We start from the raw sequence: 13,284 nt of genomic DNA, 5'->3' as shown, positions 1-13,284 counted from the left end.
CAAAATCAAGCCCCTTGCCACACTGCCAGGTATCATTTTGTGCCTCTTTCCTGCTCACTCCCTACACCCTTACCTTCCTTACAGTCATGAACATGTCATGCTTTCTCTGACTCTGGCCCTTGACATACTGTTTACTCCACCTCAATACCCAGCGCCCCTGGATCAATTTCATCCCTCAAGTACCTAGTGCCCTGGATCAATTTCATCTGCAAACTATTTTGTTCACCCTTCAGATGTCAGTTTAAATGATCTGTCCTCTGATAGCCTGTACCTGACATACCCAAACCAAGAAAATCGATTTACTATACATTTCTATGGTACTTTGAGTTGCCCATTTAATAACCATCTCACTTTTAACTACCTGTTTTCAATGGCTAATTTCACTCCTCTACTCTAAGCCTGAGACAGACAATGTCTGTCTGTCCAATCAGGTACATACCTCCATTACCTAGAATAAAGAAATATTTGTTGATTTAATTTGAGGAGCATCTGTAGAAAGATATATGTGAATGAAGATTGATTGTTATGTTGTCTATAATAGAAAACAATGCAAACAACCAAAGTATCCCTCAACGGCGAAAGGATAAGTTACAGTACACTCATACTATGAAATAATTAAAATAAACCTGTATAAATTTAGATGATGACAATATATTGTTAAGTGAAAAGCAAGTTTAAAACTCACTATGAAAAATAGCATTTCATTTTTACAAGTATTGTATGTGGATGTGTGTGTGTGTGTGTGTGTGTGTGTGTGTGTAGAGAGAGAGAGAGAAAGAGAGAGAGTTGGCCAAAAGGTTTTTACTTTCTTTATAATAAACATGTATTAATCTTACAATCAAGAAAAAATGCTATTTTTAAATTGAAACTTTTTAATGAAGAACTGTGGAGGACTATTTTGCCACCTCTCTCTTCCCTTCTGTGGAACCAGAATGTTCTCTTACTTGTGAAAAGATGTTTGAACAGATAGGCATCACTCCAAGAGGGTTCTCACCCCAGTCAGGCAGGCAGATGGGTTGTCACTGTTCTTACAAGAGACAGTGCTATCACATGATGAGTAGGAACCAAAGCTCCCAGCATCTGTTGCTTGATGACCCATTCAGGACTGCCTTACAGATATTGATAAAGAAGCCTTTTATTTCCCCTAATTCAACCCATCTGCAAATACTTCTGTTAACAGATCATCATTTGATAGAAAAATTTAGACATTTATATTCCTTTGAAACAAGATTTCTCACATCAGGATTTCACCCATACACAGCAAAAACTTAGAGGCAGAAAGGACCAAGAATAAAGCCTGTCCTTGTGACCTTGCAAAAATATAAAACACAGATTTTTAAATAATATGAATGAGTCATAGGCTCAAATAATAGTCTTTAGCTAACATAATAGAGATCCATAAGCTCTAACATTTCAGCCATTTCTTTTATCAGCATCAAATAATGAAAAGATAATAAACTTTCAGTTGCACATAATTAGAGATTCCTGTGAAGTTTTATTAAGGAGACTACCTGTCAAAAGCAGCATGTTAATGGGCTGTTATAAACTAGGGTACTCAGAACCTTAATTATGTTTTTCAAGAAAAATGTAGATTTTTCTATCCATTGACATTGCTCATTAATAATAATTTTCAGTAGTTAATTTACACACTAATGTTTCCAAGTTGAAATGCTAAATGTTTATTTTTTTTGTTTGTTTTGTTTTTTTTTATTAGTTTTTATTTTTAAATTTTAAAATCTTTAATTCTTACATGCATTCCCAAACATGAACCCCCCTCCCACCTCCCCTCCCCATAACATCTTTCTGGGTCATCCCCATGCACCAGCCCCAAGCATGCTGCATCCTGCATCAGACATAGACTGGCGATTCAATTCACATGATAGTATACATGTTAGAATGTCATTCTCCCAAATCATCCCACCCTCTCCCTCTCCCTCTGAGTCCAAAAGTCCGTTATACAGATCTGTGTCTCTTTCCCTGTCTTGCATACAGGGTCGTCATTGCCATCTTCCTAAATTCCATATATATGTGTTAGTATACTGTATTGGTGTTTTTCTTTCTGGCTTACTTCACTCTGTATAATCGGCTCCAGTTTCATCCATCTCATCAGAACTGATTCAAATGAATTCTTTTAACGGCTGAGTAATACTCCATTGTGTATATGTACCACAGCTTTCTTATCCATTCATCTGCTGATGGACATCTAGGTTGTTTCCATGTCCTGGCTATTATAAACAGTGCTGCGATGAACATTGGGGTACATGTGTCTCTTTCAATTCTGGTTTCCTCGGTGTGTATGCCCAGAAGTGGGATTGCTGGGTCATATGGTAGTTCTATTTGCAATTTTTTAAGGAATCTCCACACTGTTCTCCATAGTGGCTGTACTAGTTTGCATTCCCACCAACAGTGTAGGAGGTTCCCTTTTTCTCCACACCCTCTCCAGCATTTATTGCTTGCAGATTTTTGGATCGCAGCCATTCTGACTGGTGTGAAGTGGTACCTCATTGTGGTTTTGATTTGCATTTCTCTAATAATGAGTGATGTTGAGCATCTTTTCATGTGTTTGTTAGCCATCCGTATGTCTTCTTTGGAGAAATGTCTAAGTCTATTAGGGTTTGCTCATTAACACATTTGTTGTTGTTCAGTTGCTAAGTCATATCTGACTCTTTGCGGCCCCATGGACCTCAGCACACTAGGCTTCCCTGTCCTTCACTCTCCCCCAGTTTGCTCAAATTCGTGTCCAGTGAGTCGGTGATGCCACCCAACCATCTCATCCTCTGCCAGCTGCTTCTCCTTATGCCTTCAGTCTTTCCCAGCATTAGGGTATTTTCTCATTAACACAGGGTCTCTTCCATTAATACATGGTTGCTACCTTTGCAGGATACGGATTGTTTCCTCTTATTTGGGAGTCTTCAACTACATGTGTCTGCACAGGATCTTTGTAAACCACTGACTAAATATTAAATATTAGTACTAAACAATGATCTGCTTAATTATTAAGAACCTTCCACATATATACTGAAAGCTTGAAATCTGCAGTCAGAAAGACCTAAATTTGAATGTGAGCTTGGCTGCTGAACTGCTTTGTGAATTTGAGCAGGTTACTTAACTTCTCTCAGCTCTAGTTAATCTCAGAAAGCTTTTGTAAAAATTAAAGGAGCCAACAGTATAAAAATCTTAGCTCACTGACTGATACACTGTAGGTGCTCAGAGTAACTATTATTCCACAACCATTTTCTATTCAGTTATTTTCCTTGAGAAAGCCTCTGTGTTGACACGCGATAAGTGTCTTGCTGGCCTGGAGAGGAAGCACTCATTCCACAAATATTTAAGTAGACCATACGCTAGAGTTTCAATGGTGAACAAGAAAAAAATTCCAGCCCTTGTGAAGTTTGCTTTCCATGCTGACTGTGGTAGGCTGAATGGAGGCACTTGGAAGATACAGCCTAATCCCCAAACCTGTGAATGTTACTTTAAATGGCAATAAGACCTTTGAATATGTGATTAAAGATTTCAAGACAGAGATTATCATGGATTTTCTGGGTGGCTCCATCATAATCACAAGGATCATCCTGAGCCTCCAAAAGGATCCAGTACAACCAACACCTTAACTTTAGGGGCTTCCCTGTGGGTTCAGTTGGTAAAGAATCTGCCTGCAATGCAGAAAACCTAAATTCTATCCCTGAGTTGTGAAGATCTCTGGAGAAGGGAATGGCTACCCAATCCAGTATTCTTGCCTGGAGAATCCTAAGGACAGAGGAGCTTGGCGGGCTATACTTCATAGGGTCACAAAGAGTTGGACACAACTGAGCAAATAACACTCACCAGCCCAGCCAACACCTTATTTAGCCTAGTGAAATGGATTTGATTTCTGGGCTTCAGAGCTGTGAGAGAATAAATCTGTGCTGTTTTCAGTCACTAAGTTTGCAGTAGTTTGTTACAGCAGCCATAGAAAGTGAATACGTTCAGAAGCATTAAACACCTAATTGCACAGTAATTTAATACAAATGTTATAAGTGCTAAGAAAGATTAAGTAAATGGAAATTAAAGTTGCTAAAAGACATTTTCTAGGTGAGGAGAGGGAGATGAAGAGAGAAAGAATTCCAGGCACAGGAAAAGCAAGTACAAAGGTCCTAGGCTGGGAAGTACAAGCTCAGAGAGGTTGAAGCACAATGAGCAAGGTGGAGAAAGAAGGAACACACAGTCAGAATGGTAGATTGTGCCAAACACTACAATTTTAGAATAAAATGCCAGACTAGTGTGTTTCAGATTGACTGTCTCCCTGAGAATAACTACAAAAGCTCACAAAATTGTTTTTTAACCTATTAAAAGCATCTGAGAGTGCCCAAGGCCATGAGTGCTTAAATAATTGAGATTTCAGACAGAACATTCAGAGAGGTGGATCTAATATCTGGCAACATATTTTCTTTTTTTTTTTTTTTTGGCAACATATTTTCTACCAAGGCATTTACTGATTGAAAAGCAGCAGCTAGCAGCAGCTAAGAGCGTTCACAGCTGAGCACAGAGTGACAGCCTGAGCAACAAAGCAATGGGGCAGACCTTCAGAGAACCTCCTAGGCTGTGGTTGGAATAAAGGCAGAACTCTATTAAACACCCCACACTTTCATTTGGAACCCCTGAAAGATGGGGGAACAGTGGAAACAGCAGCTGACTTTATTTTTCTGGGCTCCAAAATCACTGCGGATGGTGACTGCAGCCACGAAATTGAAAGACGCTTGTTCCTTGGAAGGAAAGTTATGACCAACCTAGACAGCATATTCAAAAGCAGAGACATTACTTTGTCAACAAAGGTCCATCTAGTCAAGGCTATGGTTTTTCCAGTGGTCATGTATGGATGTGAGAGTTGGACTATAAAGAAAGCTAAGCGCCGAAGAATTGATGCTTTTGAACTATGGTGTTGGAGAAGACTCTTTGAGAGTCCCTTGGACTGTAAGGAGATCCAACCAGTCCATTCTAAAGGAGATCAGTCCTGGGTGTTCACTGGAGGGACTGATGTTGAAGCTGAAACTCCAATACTTTGGCCACCTGATGCGGAGAGCTGACTCATTTGAAAAGACCCTGATGCTGGGAAAGATTGAGGACAGGAGAAGGAGACAACAGAGGATGAGATAGTTGGATGGCATCACTGACACAATGGGCATGGGTTTGGGTGGACTCCAGGAGTTGGTGATGGACAGTTGGTTGGCCTGGTGTGCTGCGGTTCATGGGGTCACAAAAAGTTGGATATAACTGACTGAACTGAACTGAAATGCTGTACTCTAGGAATAAGATAGAAAATGTAAATAATCCTCAAAAAGTCTGAAGCCCCACTTCTGAAGATTTTAGAATGAAATGACAGACAAGCCTGTTTCTGATTAACTGTCTGGAGCTCAGTCCCTAACTGAATTAAGATGATCTTCTCTGTCCAAACCATCTACCAAAAGCCAAATTAAATTGTCTCTATAGGAAATAGAATGACTTCCCTGGTGGCTCAGATGGTAACGAGTCTGCCTGTAATGCAGGTGACCCAGGTTTGATCCCTGGGTTGGAAAGATCCCCTGAAGAAGGAAATAGCAACCCACTCCAGTATTCTTGCCTGGAAAATCCCATGGCCAGAGGAGCCTGGCAGGCTACAGTCCATGGAGTCACAAAGAATCAGACTCGACTGAGTGCTTGCATAGGGAAATATAATCTTCCGAGAGCCTCATATTATCTCTACAAACTTCATACACATATGGACAACAAGAATTTCTTTAAGGCACAAAAATAAATACTTGAATGAATAACAAGCAAAAAGCAATTATCACACAAGACTTCCAGGTTTTCCATCATACAATTTTAAATTAGTATTCTTAATATGTACAAGACAAAAAAGAGGAAGAGGAAGCTATAAAAATTAGAGGGTGGGATGATTTGGGAGAATGGCATTGAAACATGTATAATATCATATATGAAATGAATCGCCAGTCCAGGTTCAATGCAGGATACAGGATGCTCAGGGCTGGTGCACTGGGATGACCCAGAAGGATAGTATGGGGAGGGAGGTGGGTGGGGGGTTCAGGATGGGGAACACGTGTATACCCATGGCAGATTCATGTTGATGGATGGCCAAACCAATACAATATTGTAAAGTAATTAGCCTCCAATTAAAATAAAGAAATTTATATTAAAAATAATAATAATAAAATTTTTTTAAAATTCTATTTAAAATGGAGATTTGTAGGAAAGGAAACAATAATGAAAATTAAGAAGTCAGTAGATGAATTTAACAGAATTTTAGATTCAGCAGCTAAGGGAAAATTAGTGAAATGATAGATCAAAAGAAAATAATTCAGATCAAAGAAAAGTGAAACAAAAAATAAATATATATTTTAAAAAATAAAAATAAAAAACTCATTTCTCTAAAAAAGAAAAGAAAATTCCCAAGAGTAGATTCGTTGTTGTTGTTCAGTTGTTCAGTCACTAAGTCATGTCTGACTCTTTGCAACCCCATGCTTCCCTGTCCTTCACTATGTCCCTGAGTTTGCTCAAACTCATGTCCATTGCATCTATAATGCCATCCAACCATCTCCTCCTCTGCCACTCCCTTCTTCTCCTGCCCTCAATCTTTTCCAGTGAGCTGCCTCTTCATATCAGGTGGCCCAAGTATGGAATACCAGCATCAGTCCTTCCAAAGAATATCCAAGGTTGATTTCCTTTAGGATTGACTGATTTGATCCCCTTACAGTCCAAGGGACTCTCAAGAGTCTTTTCCAACACTACAGTTCAAAAGCATCAATTTTTTGGCACTCAGCCTTCTCTATGGTCCAACTCTCACATCCGTCCACAACTACTAGAAAAAACATAGCTTTGACCATATGGACCTTTGTCGGCAAAGAGTAGATAAAGCCCAGTGATAAGTTCTCATCAGTGTTTAATTAGTGTTTCAGAGGAGAAATGAAAGAACGAAATAGAAGCAACAAATGGAGGGGTGATGACTGAATTTTTTTTTCACATCAGATTATACGTCAGGAACAACTATGAACTCAAGTAAGATAACAAGGAAAACCCAACCTGCACACATTATTGTAAAACTGGTGAAAAGCAAGACAGTAATAAAAATCTTTAAAGCAGCAAAAGAAAGATATTTTACCTTACCTCTAAAGGAACCACAGCTAATGTTGCATTAAAAGCAGTGGAAAATAAAAGACAGTGGAATTGTGGATTCCATATTTTGAAAGAGTAACTGTTAACCTGGATGTTAAACATTGAAACATTAAGCAAATGAAAACGAACCCCCAAAATTGTCACTAGTGGATTCATGAAAAATAGTAAAAGATGTTCTTGAGGGAGAAGGAAAGTGATAATAGAATACAGCAAAGAAGTATAGGAAAAAATGAATATTGGAAAGGGGAAACATATGAATAAATATAAGTATTTACTTGTTGTTCAGACTCCTAGCCATGTCCAACTCTTTGTGACCCCATGGACTGCAGCACAGCAGGCCTCTCTGTCCCTCACCATCTCCTGAAGTTTGCCCAGGTTCATGTCCATTGCATCAGTGATGCCATCCATCCATCTTATCTTCTGATACCCCATTCTCCTTCTGCCCTCAATCTTTCCCAGCACCACAAACTTTTCCGATGAGTCAGCTGTTCGCATCATATGACCAAAATACTAGAGTTTCAGCTTCATCATCAGTCCTTCAAACGAGTATTCAGGGTTGATTTCCCTTAAGATTGACTGGTTTGATCTCCCTACCTTCATGAATCACTGCCTTGTCATGGCAAAGGGGGTTGCACAGGTCAGTGAAGCTATTGAGTCATGCCACGTAGGGCTGCCCCAGACAGACTGGTCATAGCAGAGAGTTCTGACAAAACGTGATTCACTGGAGGAGGGAATGGCAAACCACTCCAGTATACTTGCTGTGAGAACCTCATGAACTGTAGAAAAGGACAAAAAGTATTTACTGACTCTATGTGAATAGCAATAATGAGATAGAATTTTAAAACACAGCAAACATAATAAAAAAGAAAGACATGTTGCATTGTGTAGAAAATGGTAAAAAACAATACTATATATTATTATACTTAAGTCAAAATACAAAATTCTCAAAAGAGTAAATTCTAAGAGTTCTCATCACAAGGAGAAGAAATTCTTTTCCTTTCTTCTTTCTTTTCTTTCCATTGTATCTATATAAGAAGATGGATGTTAGCTGAACCTATTGTGGTAATAAGCATTTCACAATATATGTAAATCAAACCATCATGCAGTATGTCTTAAACTTATGCAGTGAGGTATGTCAGTTATTCTCAATAAAATGAGAAAAAAATGTCAAAATACAGGGGATAATCTCTGGGGTAATCACTAAAAGAATAGTGACATCCAGTTTGGTAAACAACCTAATGGAAGGAGAAGGAAATTTTTTAAGTTAATGCAAAAGAAAACAAAAAGAAAAGTGAATACAAAGTAGGTGAGAGAAATAGAAAACAAATAATAAAACATATTTAAATCCAAATATGTTAGTTGATTAAACTTAAGGGGATTAAACACTTCAATTTAAAGCAACAAAATAAAAGTAGCAAAATCCTTATTATTAAATCTTCTTACATGCAGAGTATATCATGAAAAATGCTGGGCTGGAACTAAAATCAAGATTGCCAGGAGAAATATGAATAATATGAATATGAATAACTTCACATATGCAGATGACACCACCCTCATGGCAGAAAGCGAAGAGGAACTAAAGAGCTGCTTGAGGAAAGTGAAAGAGAAGAGTGAAAAAGCTGGCTTGAAACTCAACATTCAAGAAACTAAGATCATGGCATCTGGTTCCATCAGTTCAGTTCAGTTCAGTTGCTCAGTCATGTCCGACTCCTTGCAACCCCATGAATCACAGCATGCCAGGCCTCCCTGTCCATCACCAACTCCTGGAGTTTACTCAAACTCATGTCCATCAAGTTAGTGATGCCATCCAGCCATCTGATCCTCTGTCGTACCCTTCTCCTCCTGCCCCCAATCCCTTCTAGCATCAGGGTCTTTTCCAATGAGTCAACTCTTTGCATGAGGTGGCCAAAGAAGTTTCAGCTTTAGCATCAAGCACTTCATGGAAAATAGATGGGGAAACAATGGACACAGTGACAGAATTTATTTTCTTGGGTTCTAAAATCACTTCAGATGGTGACTGCAGCCATGAAATTAAGACACTTGCTCCTTGGAAGAAAAGCTATGACAAACCTAGATAGCATATTAAAAAACAGAGACGTTACTTTGCAGACAAAGGTCTGTCTAGTTAAAGCTATGGTTTCTCCAGAGGTCATGTATGGATGTGAGAGTTGGACCATAAAGAAGGCTGAGCACTAAAGAATTGATGCTTTTGAACTGTGGTGGTGGAAAAAACTCTTGAGAGTCCCTTGGACTGCATGGAGATCAAACCATTCAATCCAAAAGGAAATCAAGCCTGAATATTCATTGGAAGGACTGATGCTGAAGCTCAATACTTTGGCCATCTGATGCAAAGAGTTGACTCACTGGAAAAGACTATGATGCTGGGAAGGATTGAAGGCAGGAGGAGAAGGGGACGACAGAGGATGAGGTGGCTGGGTGGCATCACAGATACTCAGTGAATATGAGTTTGAGCAAGCTGTAGAAGATGAAGGACAGGGAAGCCTGGCATGCCACAGTCCATGAGGTGGCAAAGAATCAGACACAACTGAGCAACTTAACAAAAAACAAAATCCAACTATATTCTGCTCACAGAAGAATATTTTAAATTACATAGAAATGTTGAAGGTTAAAAAAATATGAAACAAAATATACCATGCAAACCAAAATAAAACTGGTATAATTACTAACATTGTAGAAACTGTTCTTTATGACAGGAAGCATTACATGAGATAAAGAGAGATATTTAGTACTGATAAAGAGGTCAATCCAACAAGATCTAAAAATCTAAGTCTGTATGCACTTGATATAGGTCTCAAAATATATAAAGCAAAACTGTCAGAATTGAAAGAATGGAGAAAAATCTATGATCATGGTGGGAGACAAACATTCTTCTTCCAGCAATTGATAGGGCATGGAAGCAACCTAGATGTCCATCAGCAGATGAATGGATAAGAAAGCTGTGGTACATATACACAATGGAGTATTGCTCAGCCATTAAAAAGAATACATTTGAATCAGTTCTAATAAGGTGGATGAAACCAGAGCCTATTATACAGAGTGAAGTAAGCCAGAAAGAAAAACACCAATACAGTATACTAATGCATATATATGGAATTTAGAAAGATGGTAATGATAACCCTGTATGTGAGACAGCAAAAGAGACACAGATGTATAAAACAGTCTTTTGGACTCTGTGGGAGAGGGCAAGGGTGGGATGATTTGGGAGAATGGCATTGAAATATGTATATTATCATATGTGAAATGAATCTCCAGTCCAGGTTCGATGCATGAGACAGGACGCTCGGGGCTGGTGCACTGGGATGACGCAGAGGGATGGGATGGGGAGGGAGGGCAGAGGGGGGTTCAGGATGAGGAACACATGTACACCCATGATGGATTCATGTCAATCTTTGGCAAAACCAATACAATATTGTAAAGTAATTAGCCTGCAATTAAATAAATTTATATTCAAAAAAAGAAAAGCAGACAGAGTGTAAATGAGCTTTAAACAATATTATAAACGAGAGTTATATGATTTTGTGATTTATATTATATGTATAATATATATATATATTCCCCCAAACACATTCTTTTCAACTGCATATGGACACTTACAAAAATTAACCATGTGCTTGTCCATAAAGCAGTTCTTAAATTCCACAGTATTAAAATCATACAGATGTCTTCTTGTGACAGTAATATTAACCAGGAAATCAATAAGAAAAAGTAACTATAAAATTCTCAAATATTTGGAAATCAAGCATATGATATCCAAATGGCCTATGCAGTTTCAAAAATTATAATGTAAATTTGTAAAACTCCCTTTAGTGAAGTGAAAGTCACTCAGTCATGTCCAACTGTTTGTGACCCCATGGACTATACAGTCCATGGAATTCTCCAGGCCAGAACACTGGAGTGGGTAGCCTTTCCCTTCTCCAACAGATCTTCCCAACCCAGGAATCGAACAACGAGGGTCTCCTGCACTGCAGATGGATTCTTCACCAACTGAGCTATCAGGGAAGCCCCTTTAAAGGTTAAAAACTCCCTTTGCCACTGCTAAGTCACTTCAGTCGTGTCCGACTCTGTGCGACCCCATAGACGGCAGCCCACCAGGCTCCCCCATCCCTGGGATTCTCCAGGCAAGAACACTGGAGTGGGGTGCCATTTCCTTCTCCAATGCATGAAAGTGAAAAGTGAAGATGAAGTCGCTCAGTTGTGTCCAACCCTTAGCGACCCCATGGACTGCAGCCTTCCAGGCTCCTCCGTCCATGGGATTTTCCAGGCAAGAGTACTGGAGTGGGGTGCCATTGCCTTCTCCGAAAAACTCCCTTTAACCAACCAATAATGAAAATATAGTATATGAAACCTTGAAGCACTGAAAGATGCTCTCAGTGGAAAATTTGTAATATTATTTGCATGTAATAGAAAAGAAGAAATTCTTAAAATCATTATCTAGGAGTCCATTACCAGAAGTTAGAATAGGAAATTAGGCCCCCAAGAGAACCACAAAAAGGAAACAAAGTTAATTGTGTGTATGTGTACATGATAGAGTGGATAAACAAAGATAACTATTGATTTTTCCACAAGACTAAGAATGTTGACAAGTCACTGGTAAGACAGATCTAGAAAATAAGAATTAAAGATAAAACCAAGAGCAAGGATATCATTTAAGAGCCTACATTTACAAAAAAAATAACACAGCTTCCCTGATGGCTCTGTGGCAAAGAATTCACCTGCCAAACAGGAGACACAGGTTTGATCCCTGATTGAGAAAATCCTACATGCTGCAGAACAACTAAGCCCATGAGCCACAACTACTGAGCCTGTGCTCTAGAGGCCAACAGCCATAACTACTGAGCCCACGTGCCACAACTGCTGAAACCTCCTGTGCCCTAGAACTATGCTCCACAACAAGAGAAGCCACTGCACGAACAGCCCCACACACACAACTGGAGAAAAACCCAAGTAGCAGTGAAGGCCCAGAAGGGTCAAAACTGAAATAACTAAATAAGATTCTTTTCTAAAAAACTAGAAATAGGGGCTTGGGGCGGGAGGATGTGGGCACCTGGATGAAATAGGAAGTTGGGGGACAACAGGGAAATTTGTGACTACAAAGATAAGATTACAACTTGATTGTTTTACGTGTAAGACAGAAATGTAAATATATATGTACACTCAATCTATTATCCAACTTGGACCTCAATTTTGATCTATATAAAAACCAAAACTCTCCCCCCCCCCAATTAGAAATATTAAAAAAGATAAGAAAATAGTATTTTGACAATTTATATAAAGTGGATAATTTCCTTAAACACAACTTACTGAAACTGCCTCAAAAAGAGACAATCTAAAAATCTTTTATCTATAAAATAAATTACATCTATAGTTAAAAACTTTCCTAAAAAATATCTGCAGAACACTTCCTGATTTCAAACTATATTACAAAGCTACAGTAACCAAAGCAGTATGGTATTAGCAAAAGACCAGACATACAGATCAATATAACAGAACAGAGAGCCCAGAAATAAACCCACACATAGTTTGTCATTTCGTTTATGGCAAAGGAGCTGAGAATATATAATAGAGAAAAGACGATTTCTTCAATAAATGATGTTGGGAAAGACGGACAGCCACATGCAGAAGAATGAAATTAGACTACTATCTTATACACACAAAAATAAACTCAAAATGGATTTAAAACTTGAACGTGAGGTCTGAAATCATAAATCATGACATTATCTCCTTGACCTGAGATGTCCAGTATGGTAGCCACTAGCCACATGTGACTATTGAGCACTTCCAATATTATGACTAGTGCAACTGAGAAAATGCATTTAAATATTTTAGTTAATTTTATTTCAAAAGCTGGTATTTGACATAGTTATTAGAAAAAATGTGTTTGAAACAACTTGGGAAAGAAAATTTACTTTCAAATGTAAAATTTTTTAAATCCAAATATAAAGCGAGTACTTCTAATAAAAAATTAGCATCTGAATTGACACCTATTCTGTTTAAGTATATACCAGATTTGGAATAGTTTAGTATGGAACAAGAAATGTAAAAATCTCATTAATAATTTTATATTGATTACATCTTGAAGTACTTTAGATATAATGGGTTCAATAGTACATTACTAAA

This window comes from Ovis aries, chromosome 22 (genome assembly GCF_016772045.2).
Source record: "Ovis aries strain OAR_USU_Benz2616 breed Rambouillet chromosome 22, ARS-UI_Ramb_v3.0, whole genome shotgun sequence".
Classification (NCBI taxonomy): domain Eukaryota; kingdom Metazoa; phylum Chordata; class Mammalia; order Artiodactyla; family Bovidae; genus Ovis; species Ovis aries.
The sequence above is the reverse complement of the archived record's forward strand: the minus strand, read 5'-3'. Positions refer to the sequence as shown.